We start from the raw sequence: 13,468 nt of genomic DNA, 5'->3' as shown, positions 1-13,468 counted from the left end.
AATCATAAGGTGAATACTATTATTTTAAATTTACTTTCAAATACTTTTCCTAACAATATCAGGGATATATTTCTTGTATTTGATGATGCACATTTGCTGATAAGCCAGGTACTAATTAACATACCCTGCACTTAGGATTCCCTAGTGACAATCAAAGAACAAAGGTCTTGGGAATGATTAACAATCAAAGCTAAAGTAACAGCTGACTTCAGATCAATCTCATCTTTACCAGAATGCATTTGGCTACAAAGACATGAAGTAACCCCTGTAATCCTTTAAGTGAGGTTACTCCAATCATACAGAGGCCATAAAAATAGCACTTGAAATTTAAGAGGTTTATCATGGCCAGCGCCCTACATGAAGAAACATCAAAAGAAAATATTCATCAACTGTTAAGTCTGCTTCGGCTCAAGAGGCCATTTAACAACTATGGCACATCCTTCAAGCTGGGAAAGTGCACTTCTTTTTCCTATCCCGTACACAACCAGTTAACTCTCAGTTCTGCCTCTCCCTCTGTCCCCTCATCTTCACTAAATCCAAGTGATCTCCTCTTATACAACATTTAGGTGACTTACTTTCTTTCGAGTGTGCTGTTACACTCCACTCCAAATATGATCAGCTCTTTGCTTTTTCACCTTAATGTTCTGCTTTAACTATGCTGAATCCTAAAGCGTATTCTATTTTGGGAGCACCCAGCTTTTGGCATGTTTATAAATCAAGTCCTCAACAACCTGAAAGTAGAGTGATGGTTAGTGTCCAAGGCTGCAAATCAGCTTAGCTTGGTTGCTGATAAATATGACAGAAACACGTGTCTGCAACTAGTAATTTTCTCTTGCTAGGACATTCTTAGGGGCAAAAAAGGGAGATTTTAACACATCAAATTGAAAATCTTTCCCAGATGTGTTATCTATATCTTCTTAACATACTGTTCTGGGGCTGCTAGTGTAGAAAGAGCAGGGAGAACAATTTAAACCTTACTGAAATTGAGCAAATTGGATTGTGGTGGCTAAGTTCAAGTGAAAGCTTCTTGTAAATGAAGAGCTTACAACTATTTGGTTGGCAGAAAGCCATGTGATCTTACTCATCTAATTCGCAGGAGACTTTGAGATAGTGACAAATCCTCCTGCTCCAGTGGCTGCACGTGTGCAGGTGCAAAGTCACAGAGGCACTCCAATGAATAGTGAGGCATGAACAGCAAGAAGGGGAGACAGGACAGGATGCTGCTGCTGTTGTCAGTGCTGCCTGTGACAATTTTGTGACTGTAATTTCTTGTTTGTCACCTTCATGTCAAAGAATCAGGAATGATGGACTCAGTTCCCAGTGTGGTAGGTAGTCTGCAAACACAGAACAAAAAGACAATTTCTGCTCCAACCCCAAGCCTGCCATCTAAGAATAAGATAAAACCCAGCAAGGTGCAGAAGGCTTAATAAGAATATGTGGGATCCAGTGGAGACATTATGCTCACTGTCAGAAGCAGTTTGCTCCAGCTACCAGCAGCCTGGCTAGCTGGTAACATTTTTTTTTCGTGACATCATGGCTAAAGAGATTTTAACAAATGTTTGAGGGTACAAATAAAGACGTCTATGGAACGTCACTGACCACTCATCTCTGAGGGCAAGGAAAAGAAGGCAAAGGTAAAGAGAAGTAAAAGAAAGTAAAGAAAAGTAAAGAAGGTAAAGAAAGAAGACATGTTTTAGGGCTTCAAATGAATGGGTCCTACCACAGTCTGTTTAGAAGCATATTTTAATCCCTGTGAGAATGACTAGAAGACAAGAGCTAGACAGAGGTAGAGGTTTGAAGAGCTGGGAGCAAAAAGATGAGAAAGAAAAGACATTCATGCCATTCAAGGAAAGGAAAAAGTGAAGGATCCAAATAATATCACAGGAAAATAATTTTCTAGAAGGATTTTGAATGAGGCAAATATATAGCAGGGATATTGCTAAAAACAACCTGCCAGACTTGTCTCTTGGCCATGGAGACAGAAGATAAGACACAGAATGGCAGGGGTGAAAGGCTAGCAGTGTTTCCCAAATGAGCTGCAGACAAAAAAAACCCAAGGAGAGATGGGACAGATGGTAGCTCTGATGACTCTGTGCTAGATACCACATGTGTATAAGCAGCTATCAGAGTGACAGATTTGCATATAAAGTGAAAGGCAGGTGCAGGTGAGGAGGGGCAGCATTTTTATGGACAGAGGGCCAGAAGAGGTTGAGGGCTCTCAGTTTTAGTCCAAATTCAGTTCATAGTGAGTTTGAGAGAATGTCTTACCATCCTCTACACTCCCTGCCATTCAGCTACTTGTATAAGACAAGGGTAGTGTTAATTGGATGGTAAGAGATTTAACTGATAGATGTACAGTGCTTAGAAACTTCTGCATGATTCTGTTCTCAAACTGCAAAATATTATCTACCCAAATCTAGAAAATACAATTTTTCTTTCACAAGTTACTTTGGTGCTTCCAGACATCTGCTGTTGCTTCATTGCAGGAAGAAGAAAAACCCCATCAAAACTAGCTTCTGGAGTTTCAAGAAACTTCTCTACTCTAAAGGAACAGCCTTGAAGACCACAAAGTTGTGGGGCTGAAGATCTCTTCAGTTTCCATTCTGAAAGACACCTTAATCTAGCCAAACATCTCACATGCATTAGGCCAAGAGACTCGCAGTGGTTTCCCAGGTTACAGTTCATTAGTGTCTGTATCTCAGAAGGCCAGGAAGCACACTGAAGTACAATGCAGGTTTCATTGTTGTGTGGTGCTGACAGAGAGCTCCTCACACAGAAAATTAGACAGGCCCTGGTACTTCAGGTATTTTTAACTCGTGTTATGATGTGAGTTTTAGAAATGGGAGAGCTGGCATAAAGGACTGCACGTTAATCCAGAGTTCACAGTGTAAGGTGTTGCTCTTTCAAGCTTATGGCATTTGACAGCCACTGTAATAAATACCCACATGTGGGGAGCAATGATTTGCTGAACACTCTGCTGGACTTTGCCTTCTAGAACATGCATGCAGGAAAACATTGGTTTTCCAGCTACAGCAGAGATGACTTGGGGCCTGAGGGCCTACCCAAGGGTGCAATCATAGAAAAGAAGCACCCTTAGCACTCTCCCAACCCTCCCAACCCAGGCCTTTAGCTACATGACCGTGTGCTACTTAAAAGCCATTGGGAGACTGGGGAGATCTTCTGCATGTTTATGCACTCACACAACTTGACCTTGGAAGGTGCTCCCTGTGGGAAAACCACAGTGCCCGCACGGGGCTCCAGCAGGCTCAGTGGCCACCTGGTACATGCAGCATCCCCACATACAGAGCACTCTCCAAGGACCAGGGCCATCAGTAATCAGGGTAGGAGTTGGGTCTGCTCATCTGCTAGAATCAGTGCTTGTCATACTAACTCCTGCTGCTTCAGTGGTCCCTGTTCTCTGCTCTCTGGGTGTCTCTCCAGCTGCGTCGTTCTGGCTCCTATGGGCATGCAGCTTTGATGGTCGGTGTTTAATAGTGCCCAGCACCACAGGTTCCAGCACAGTCGTACCACAGATTAACAGAAGTAACAGAAAGAGGCATGAGGAACAGCACCTTCTGTGCTTGGTGCTGTTTCAAAAGAACTGCATAGCAATATACACAAAATATCTGGAGTGTGACTTCAGAGACATGAAAAGCTAAGTTTCATAGTAATTAGAAGCCATTGAATGAAAAGATGAACCTGGAAAATGAAAACAGGCTTCCTCATTCCATTTTCCAATTGTTCTGAAAGGAGGAAAAGGGGTCTTTGTAGTAAGTCTCTAAGAATATATTCCCTTCCCAGTTACTTTTCTGGATTTTCTGATGGATGGGACAGCTCACTGGAGAGGTTATTGGTACATTCAAACATCAGTTTCATAAGACTATTATTACTAGAATCTGTGGGATAATTAATGCTTGCATGAGAAGTTAATGAAGGACAAAGATTCTTTACTGCTGATGGTCTCACTGAAACAACTGTCTGGAACATATGAAAGAGCTATTGTCAGTAACAAATTACCATTACAGAGAGCCACATGAATATAAATCTTTCAGAAAAGGTGACATGCTCTTTATTTTGCAGCTCTTGTTCTAACAGTGACCCTACTGTCCACGTGCATTATCTCTCTGATGCACTCATTTGGCTTCGTGGTGGGCGTCTGTACAGTCGAAGGTCTCATCATTCTGCAGTTCTGACAGAGCCCCATTTACCTGCCACCTGAGCCTTGTTCTTCTTTCTAAAAACTCCTCATCTCTTCTCTGTCCAATTTAACTGTCTTATGTGATCCCTGAGCCAAATACCCAGATGTAGAGGCCAGCATTTTAAGCAATATTGATGTCATTGTTGTGTCACTGAACAAACAGATGTCAAGTATCCTTCACCTGTGCAACGTGCTTCTGTAGAGTGCTGCTAACTTGACCTTTCATTTGGGTGGCAGCTTTCTCTCTCTGATGGCTGAGGGTCAGCAAACCTCTGGATACAAACTTGGAGGTAATTTAACTCATATCTAGTAAATCAACTGGATAAAAGTGTGAATAAGAGCACAAATCCTGATTGAATTTAGGCAATCTAAAGGTAACAGGATAGAGAATTGTGAGTCTGGTTAACACTGTTAACATCATCTGCAGACAGGATTGTGTTTGCTACTCATCTTAAAATGAAATGTGACCTACAAGTTGGATGTCACCCAAAATGTAGTTTTCAGTGCCTTTCAACGTCTCTTGCATATTTAAGAAAATGTTATATGAAACAGAATTACTTTCCCTTCTGAGAAAAAAAAATTCTTCTGCATTCTACTTGGCTGGTTAATGAAATTACTTTCCATGTGGATCATGATTATCCAGCTGACTGAGTATGAGTAGATCCTCATCCCATCAGATTGTGATTTTTCTGAGATTGCTGCAAATCCCACACAAGTGCCTAAAACCTGTCAATTTTCCACTAGATTTAAGTTAGTTTAGGTTTGTAAAGCTCTCAGGGGGAAGAGAGCTCCTTGTGTATTTGGCTGCTTGGAAAGTTCTTGTACATTTTTTATCCCTGCTGGTACTTGAAAAGACTTGCAAGGACAAATTAGTGCATGGTTTTGCTCAAGATGTCTGTGCATTGCTGGGCTTAAACCCTGAAAATGAATACTGGCCTGGGGAAAATTCTTTGAATGTGGCAAATCAAGCCCTTTAATATAAAACTAAGCCTAAAATACAGATAAACAGCTCATCCCACAAAACCTGGTCTGGTACTGTTAGCTATAGGTGACCCTCTATCCTTTTCATTCTGTTTTGGGATGGCAGTTCATGTGTACAACTGGATTCTGGACCAAACCTTAACAGCGTCATCTCTCTTGCTCATTCTTCATTGCTCCTGCTATGACAGGAGCCCATCCCTTGTTTACAGAGAGGTTATTATCATGTCATTACTTCAGAGTGGTTACAGTTCAAGGAAGAAGTGTTTTACTGAAGAGGAAGGGAGGGGCTGCAATGCTCATGTTGGCATCTTCAGGCAGGTAAGAGCACACAATTTGCCAACACAATCCCATATGTATGGAACACTCTTATATATATTCACAGGGATAGCATCATAGCATGACCAAAGTTTTATTAGGATTGTTTAAAAAATATCTTTAACATAATGGAGAGCAAAACTGGCTTGATGTCTGTGTAACCTTGAGGAGGAAGAAGGGGAAAAAATGGGAAGATTTTTTTCCTCTCCTGCAATGGATCTATTTCAGCTTGAGGGGCAAGGTACTGGTGACTTTTCTGCTGCAAACTTTATCAACCTCCTAATGGTCCCTGTGCATTTGTATTGCTATAGACCAGCCCTTTTTGACATAAATGCAACAATTAAATATTTAGTCATCTAAAACAGGACAGACAAGATGAGTGAACCCTCAAAGGTCATGCAGGAAGTGTTGAACTGAGCAGAGTACGGACCAGTGGTTTTCAATAGACATTACTCCATACAGGGGAAGCTGTCGAATTATTATACCTCGAAGCTCAAGGAATTCTACTTTCTGGAAGTGCTAGATGAGTGGACAGAGTAACTGGAGAAAGGATTTGCCTGTTGTGTGGTGTGGGAATGTCGTGGATTGGCCGGAAATGTGTTTCTAGGAAAGTCTAAGTCCGACAGGGATGTCTGTCTTTCATAATACTAAAGAGAATACAGGAGAAGAAGAAAAAAAAATAAAATCAAAGAAACATATTTATAGCGACACTGTTCATTTTCTATCCTTGCAATGCTGGACTTAAGGGAGGATCAGTTTAGTAGTACTTGTCTATAGACATAATGCAAATCAGAGTAAACTCTGCCACATCAGCTGCAACTGGTAAAAACAGCTACATGTGTTAGCAGGAGCATCAAAGACAAAGCATAAAATCCCAGTGATGCTTTAAAAATAATTTAATCTTTAAAAAGATGCCATAAATAAAAGATTTATTTGTGAGAAAAGATCTGGAAAAACAATAACCCAGCATATCACAAAACAATCAGCTTCTGTGCTGTCATTTCTAAAGAGGTGAAAGTGTCAGAAGGTATAGGAAAACACAAATCTGCTTTAATAAGCCTCTTCAAGGAGATGAAATTAACTACTAACAGCCATAGACATGCACGTGAATATCAACACATTCTTCTGCAAATGAAGGACATAGGTGGTAAAGAGACTCATGAAATTAGTTTGCTCATGAAAAGCATAGAAAATACACCAATACTTGTGCAAATGCAAATGGCAGAGGCAACAAACTGAATATAAAGAAAAACACAAAGATATGATGGTGAGTGGTGGAGAATGGAAAATGTTTTGTGTTTTTTGGTCACATGCAACAATTGTTGCAGACTTTGCAAATAAATACAATTATAAAGAAATAGCACTACTATACTAAACCAAAAAGCAGAGAATTCAAATGTGAGATTGGTTATGTCTAGGACATGATAGAAGCTAAGTGCTTTTCAAACATCTGACTAGCCTTAACTGCAGAGGTCAGACAGGGATACACAAGCAGTGTAACATCAAAAGAGAGTGCACAGTTCCTTTATGATCAGAAGGAGGACTGGATCACCCAGCAAAATGAGTTATGCAATAGAGAGAACCAAGAATGATAGATTTTGAACCACAATAAAGATGGGCAGCTTTCACATCAAAATAAAGTACAAACAATCTCTTAGGAATGCTCACAATCTCATGTGATCTCAGCAGAAAGATGTAGACATCAGGTTCTCTATTGCCAAGAATAAAAACTCCCTTGACACAATGGAGGGTGTCCTGCAATAATGTAAGGACTGTAAGGATATGGAAGGACTTCAATTCAAAAACCTGAGGATGGGGAGAAATTCAAAGCCCTTCAGTGCTGCCATGGCGAACCCAAAATATTTTTGGTAAGCTGCAAATCTGCTCTGCATTACAAGAAAGAGAATGACAGGTGGGCAGACAGACAACTGTTGCCTAATCTAGAAGCAGCCTTCTAGTACAAAAAGGCAGCAACAGAAAATAAACTATGCAAACAATACAGACCCCCCTTTCCTGTGAAACATCAATGAACAGTGAGACAAGCACAACATCTGTACAAATACAGCTGAATCTTCATACCTGGTCATTCTTCCAAATACCTGCAAATCATCCAAACATTGATACTTAGAAAATGAGATTATCAGTTTTCAAGGTATATTGGTACAAAGGTACCTGGAAAAAGAGGGCAGTTCTTAACTGAAATAAGATGAGCACTGACCCATGCAGAGGTCTAACAAGCTAGTTGTGGATATCTGACACAATATTACGGCATCTTTAATTGCATAAGATGAATCAGAAAAAAAACCCTTACAAGAATGGGCAAAGCTTGACAGACAGATAAATTTACTAAGAATTTAAAAGATGTCTGCAAAAAGCAACGAAAATGGGCACTAATTTTTTCCGAGATAGACTATTTGGAATGGTTCATGGTAAAAGTAATCTGTCACAATGCCTGATACTGCAGCTGGGATTGCAGTACCAGCACTACTCCAGCTCACAAAAATGAAAGAGAGACACTTGCCAATCAGCAAACTCAAGAACTCTGAGTACTGTGAGGTCATATAAGGATCTAGCTGTTTGGGGCAAAAAGGGCAGGCTTTTATTTCATGGAGACATGAATATGTACAGTCAGTACAAACATAAGGCAAAACCACGATGATGAAAGATAGTGAAATATTCAAATCTTGAGATCTGAGCATCAATGCCTAGAAAAGGCAGATCTAACAACAACTGTTGGAGGGAGCACTCAAACCTGAGCTGGGGTGGCAGGAACAACTGCCGGGGATGTCCTGCATTTCCTGGAGACATGCGCTCATGCCACAAGTAACTTCTCTGGAAAACTACCTGGTAATAAAGCATGAAAGAGCTACTGTTCTAAACTAAGAGGAAAACATTCTCTGTTGCTAAGGGAAGTCAGGGCTTAGTTAACTCACCACATTTTTCATAGCAGATCCACATATATATGAGTACAGAATATGCCTCATGGTGCACATTCATGGAATGATCGCTATGTGAATTGATTAACTCCTTTCATAGACACGATTCTCAGATTTAGTTTTGCTGTTTACATTCTAGTAAATGCCATTCTTGATTTCAGCATGGGGAGATGTTCCTTCTCTACCTTTTGAGCACTGGATGTTCTTAGGAACCCAGCATACAGTTTGGTGACAGGTGATAGGGTTTGCTTTCTGGCTTCTTATGCAGATGACATTTAGCCACTGGGCTATTCTTACTGGTGTTCCTTCTTTAACTCAGTCTTCATAGACACAGAAAAGAATTGCTCTGTATTTTACATTTTGTAAATATTCCAGCTTTAAGTAACAATTTAGCTCTTCCTGGGATAATGAAGTATCATCTGGTGTAGTGAAAAGTCAAATGCACCGGTACTGTGATAAGTCTCCAAATATTTCTGGTTGTTAATCTTGGATTTTCAGTCTTAGGCAAAATGTACACACATCATAAATATAACTACAATGTAATGGCAACACTTGTCTTTTGCCTCCTCGGTACTGAGAAGTTTGAGGCTTAAAATAGTGATGTGCTTGCCGCATGGATAGTATTAGATAGACAGATGGCACACTGTTCTCACTTTGTAATCATACAACCCATATTTCCATGGACCTACCTACTGCCTGATAAGTCAGCATGTGAATACAAAAGGTTAACCTGTTAGGCGTGACCTGGTAATTGGAGAATTGTCAAGTGTTTTCTGCACTGCTGAGCACACTGGTGCATGCCGATTATTTTCTAGGGTTTTAAAATATATAATTCTCTTTCTCTTTCAATAACTCGTGCTGGAATGGAGAAACAGAAACTGATGTGCCTTCCGAAGAGAATTCCTTCTCTCTCACTGTTTGTATATGGACAGCTGGGAAAGTCGTGTTCCCCTCATGCATCATAGCTGCTGACTTAGTGGCATATCCTATAAATGGGGTGTGGTTTTCAGGGCAATTGCTAAATTTCCTTTGAGGCTCCTTCTAACACACAGACTCACGTTATAAGTGTCCTAGCTTGTTTTTTATCACTCTTCTTTTTTTTTTAAATTAAAAAAATTCATTTCATTTTGTAAATAATTCACAATAGTGGCTGCAGTGATATCACTGGTTTAAGCACCTTTTCCATTTAACCTTGCCAGGATTACATGACTTTCAATCCCTACTGAGTAAGCTCTGTAGCAGTTGTTCTGGTCCCTTTGTAGCTAAGCTTATCTCAATGTGATTTCTGTTTCTTTGTTTCTGAAATATTACATTTATTAAACTTTTGCTTTCTTAGATAAAGTACGAAACAAGAATTTCAGAGGTGCATACACACAACCCATTGTATAAACAAGCAGTATCTTCTTATGAAAAAACTCTTTGTCTGGGAACTCCTCAGATATACAAAGAGAACAAAACTCTGCAATTTCTCTCCATAAACAGTCTGTTGGTTTTGCTGGGGTTTCCCCAAATAAAAAAATTAAATTTCAATACTGGGTACATATTTTCCAACATACCCAGAAGTATGTTCCCAGGGCTCTAGGTAAAGGTTTTCCTTAATTTCTTCTTTTTATCTGAAATAGTCTTGTTATACAAGCCTAAAAATGCTCTGGGAGGGCTTAGTGAGGCCTAATAGCTTTGATTTTTTTCTGTTGCTCTGCACACAAGTTTATCTAATCAGATGGTGATTGCAGAAGCCTGGATCCATCAGAGTCGTTAATATCAACTGAGGTTTGCAGAGTCCTTCCTTTCATCTCTTTTAGCTTGTCCTGAGACAGCAGTTTCCAAATTGATCCAAAGCAGCTATTGCTGGAATGACTATAAGGAATAGTTGAATAATGATGGTTGGGCAGAATTAATTAATTATTCTTATTATTTTCTGCATGGTCATCTATTTTCTATCGCTCACTATGGTGTAAGGAAAATATCTGATTCCTATTAAAAAAAGAGGAAAAAAATGCGTTGATTTCACTAGGTTCTATTCAGGTTCTGTTGCCTGTTTTAGTCATAACCTTGTTGGGGTCCTGATCACAACAATTAGTGCACTATACAACACAAAAACAGTTTGAATGCTGAGAGCTGTAATAGTTGACTGACAAGTGAATCCTCAGATTTTATGTTCTTCAAAAATTTTGTACGATAAGGTTGGGAGCTATTCAAAGTTTCAGTGTTTTGCTGTTAATGAGAGCTTTTTATGGTTTTATGGTTGTGTATACAAAATGGTATGGGACAATGAAAATTATCAGCCTTGTTAGGGACTGAGTCCCATCTGTATTCTGCACCACATAGCTCTCATTCTCTATTTGTCTTTTGTAGGAAAGTGTTTTAATTCCTACTGGAATTCCTACTGTGAAATCACTTTTGGAGAAACAGAGAAACTGATACTGATGCAGAGACTAATACATCTGCCTTGAGGCTATTCTTTGTTTTTCTTTTTTTTTAGCACAACTGGCCTAGCCCAGCAAAAGAAAATAAGATGATAGAAAAGGTAAAATGGTTTCTTCATACTTGCTATTTCATAAACAAACAAAATGTACTGACAGATCAAACTCCTCCAAGTATCAGCATTAAACTAGTTGCCAGCTATCTGGCATTAAAAACAAGTCTTCTTGTTCAGACTCAATCTCTTCAACCTTGCTTTGCAACCTCCAGTACTAATTGGTGCCCAAGATACATGGTGGACTAGCTGGCTTTTTTATTTGTTTTCATCAGCAAAGCCTCTCTCTATCTTCAATAAATTATTTAGTCCTTTGTGTGTATGGATGATCATTAATACTGATTCTTACTAAGCCTTTACATACACACACACATATATAAAATGTGCAATTGCTCTCATTCTACTTAATGAAGTTATAGACATGACACTGTGTGCATGTTGTAAATAATTCAAGAGTGAAACAAGCTGCCTGAGCCTTCAGAATAAATATTGCACATCACCTAAAATCAGACAGACATTTGATTTCACTTCTTTAACATTCCTCAGGTAGCAAAACAGATATGACTGAGAAGTTTAAAAGTACTGCTGAGCTACATCTAACACATTTTCTCTCCCTCCCTCAAAGTATGCTTCTCATTGAAGTCTGAGACTGTAAAATATTTTACTTGCTAAATAGCATTAAATTTTTAAAAGTGTGAGGATGTCTTAGTACCCTTGAGTTCAACAGAGGAATCATGACTATTCATTCTAGGCAGATATTTTATCTAGGCAAGGAAAAGATTTTCAGTGGTTTGGATTCTGTTGCAATGATTTCTGGTTGAGGCTTTTTCAACAGCCTGTAAGTAAGAAAGATAGCAGTTAGGATACTTACCTGTTGTAAGTCAGCATTTGAAAATCACTGGTGAGCATGCAAATGCTCGGTGTCTGCAGGTAACTCAGTGTGATCCCCTCCACAAAGCTCTGAGTCAGGGGCACTGTCTCAGGGACAGCAAAATGCTCTGGATTTCATGTAATTCTACTCACATGAATTGGTTCACTGCCTGTTCAAATGTGGAAAAAGTATCAGGCCCTGAGCATGATTTTTATTTTGTGTGTGTGAATTTTAAGTGTATTTTTTTGTTCAGAGTTTCGACAATGAGCTGGAAGAGTTATTTTTCCTAGGACTTAGTCCAGGGTCCATCACCAGGGAAAGAGTGGTGTTTGTGGTTTTTAGCTTCCTCAGCACCACAAAGGGCGCAGCAGCGCAAATCCCGAAAGCTGCGCCTTGCTGCATTCCCACCTCCAGCAAGCAGCACTACAGGATGTCTGCCACGGCAGCTCACACTGCCATGGCACATGGCACAGTAGGCTGTGCCAGGCATGGAGCAAAAGGAAAGCAGGAGCAGCCTGGCTCTTGAAGTTTCTGATCTCTTCTGGGGAGACAAAAACAACTAAAACAAGGCTGTGCCCTTTCACTCGGTTTTCTTGGCTAAGCCTCTGGAGATTTTGTGGGTTTGCTCTGCATATAATTAAAAATTCATTAATTAAGGTTAACTTAAAAACTGAAAACAAATTTTCAGGCTAGTTAAATCTTCCCGAATTCTTGCCTTTAAAAAAAAATTAATTTATTAGAGTTTGGAAGGCTGACATAGGAAACAGTTTAGTTACACAATAGCTTGCTATGAAACATTCACTTCAATGATCTGATTTATTTCCAGCTTATCAACCATCTTGATAGCTTGGGCAGGAAAATTACAATAGACTTCCAACAGAAAGAACAAAATATTGCATAAAACACCACCCCACCTCTCTTTTCTTTTCACAGTCAATGCCAACAGCATAACCAATTCTGTGAGACTCCATCAGGCCCAAGGCTAAATTGAACTTTTTAAAATCATTGTGAAAGAGACAGCAGATCACTTTTCTCCAGATAAACATTTATTTAGCTGTATTTTTATGTTATTATTGAAGATGTGTGTGCATAGAAATAATTGTATAATTTTTTTTTCAAAAGCTGTAGTGTAAATGTATTTTATGATGATCATTAGAAGCTGTCTGATGCCATGGTGCTCTGCCAGCCAGTTGTGAATTGGCCAGGCTGTTTGCTTCCCTGTGCCTCCAAGCCAGCTGGGTATGGGCAGGATCTGTTCCTTGGGGTTTGCTGGCAGCAAGGTCTCAGCAGAGTTCCAAGCCTCAGTAGACCGGCTCCCCCCTGACCCACTCACAGCTGACTGAGGCTGTGGGCTCTGTGGAGATCTCATTTACCATCTGACCCTCTGTGCCACCCTCCAGGAGAAAGGTGCTCTCAATACTCCACAGTCAAACCAGTGGTTCAGGCTTGCAGGATCTGCTCTGCCCTCCTTCACCTCAAACTTTTCCTAATGTGCAGTGGCAGGTGTTTACCTGAACAGAAAATACTGACAAATCTCGGAGCAAGAAGCTCCACCAGTAATGCTTCCATCTCCTTGTGGATCCCTGTGAAGAAGAAAACCATTGTTTCAAGGAGAAGGACCTTGGAGGAACTGAAAGTGAAAACCTCAGTCGGTCCCAGGCAACACCAAAGGTGACATTTTGAGCATGTTC

Source organism: Passer montanus, unplaced genomic scaffold (assembly GCF_014805655.1).
Source record: "Passer montanus isolate IOZ18808 unplaced genomic scaffold, ASM1480565v1 scaffold27, whole genome shotgun sequence".
NCBI lineage: Eukaryota > Metazoa > Chordata > Aves > Passeriformes > Passeridae > Passer > Passer montanus.
This window is presented reverse-complemented; position numbering follows the sequence as displayed.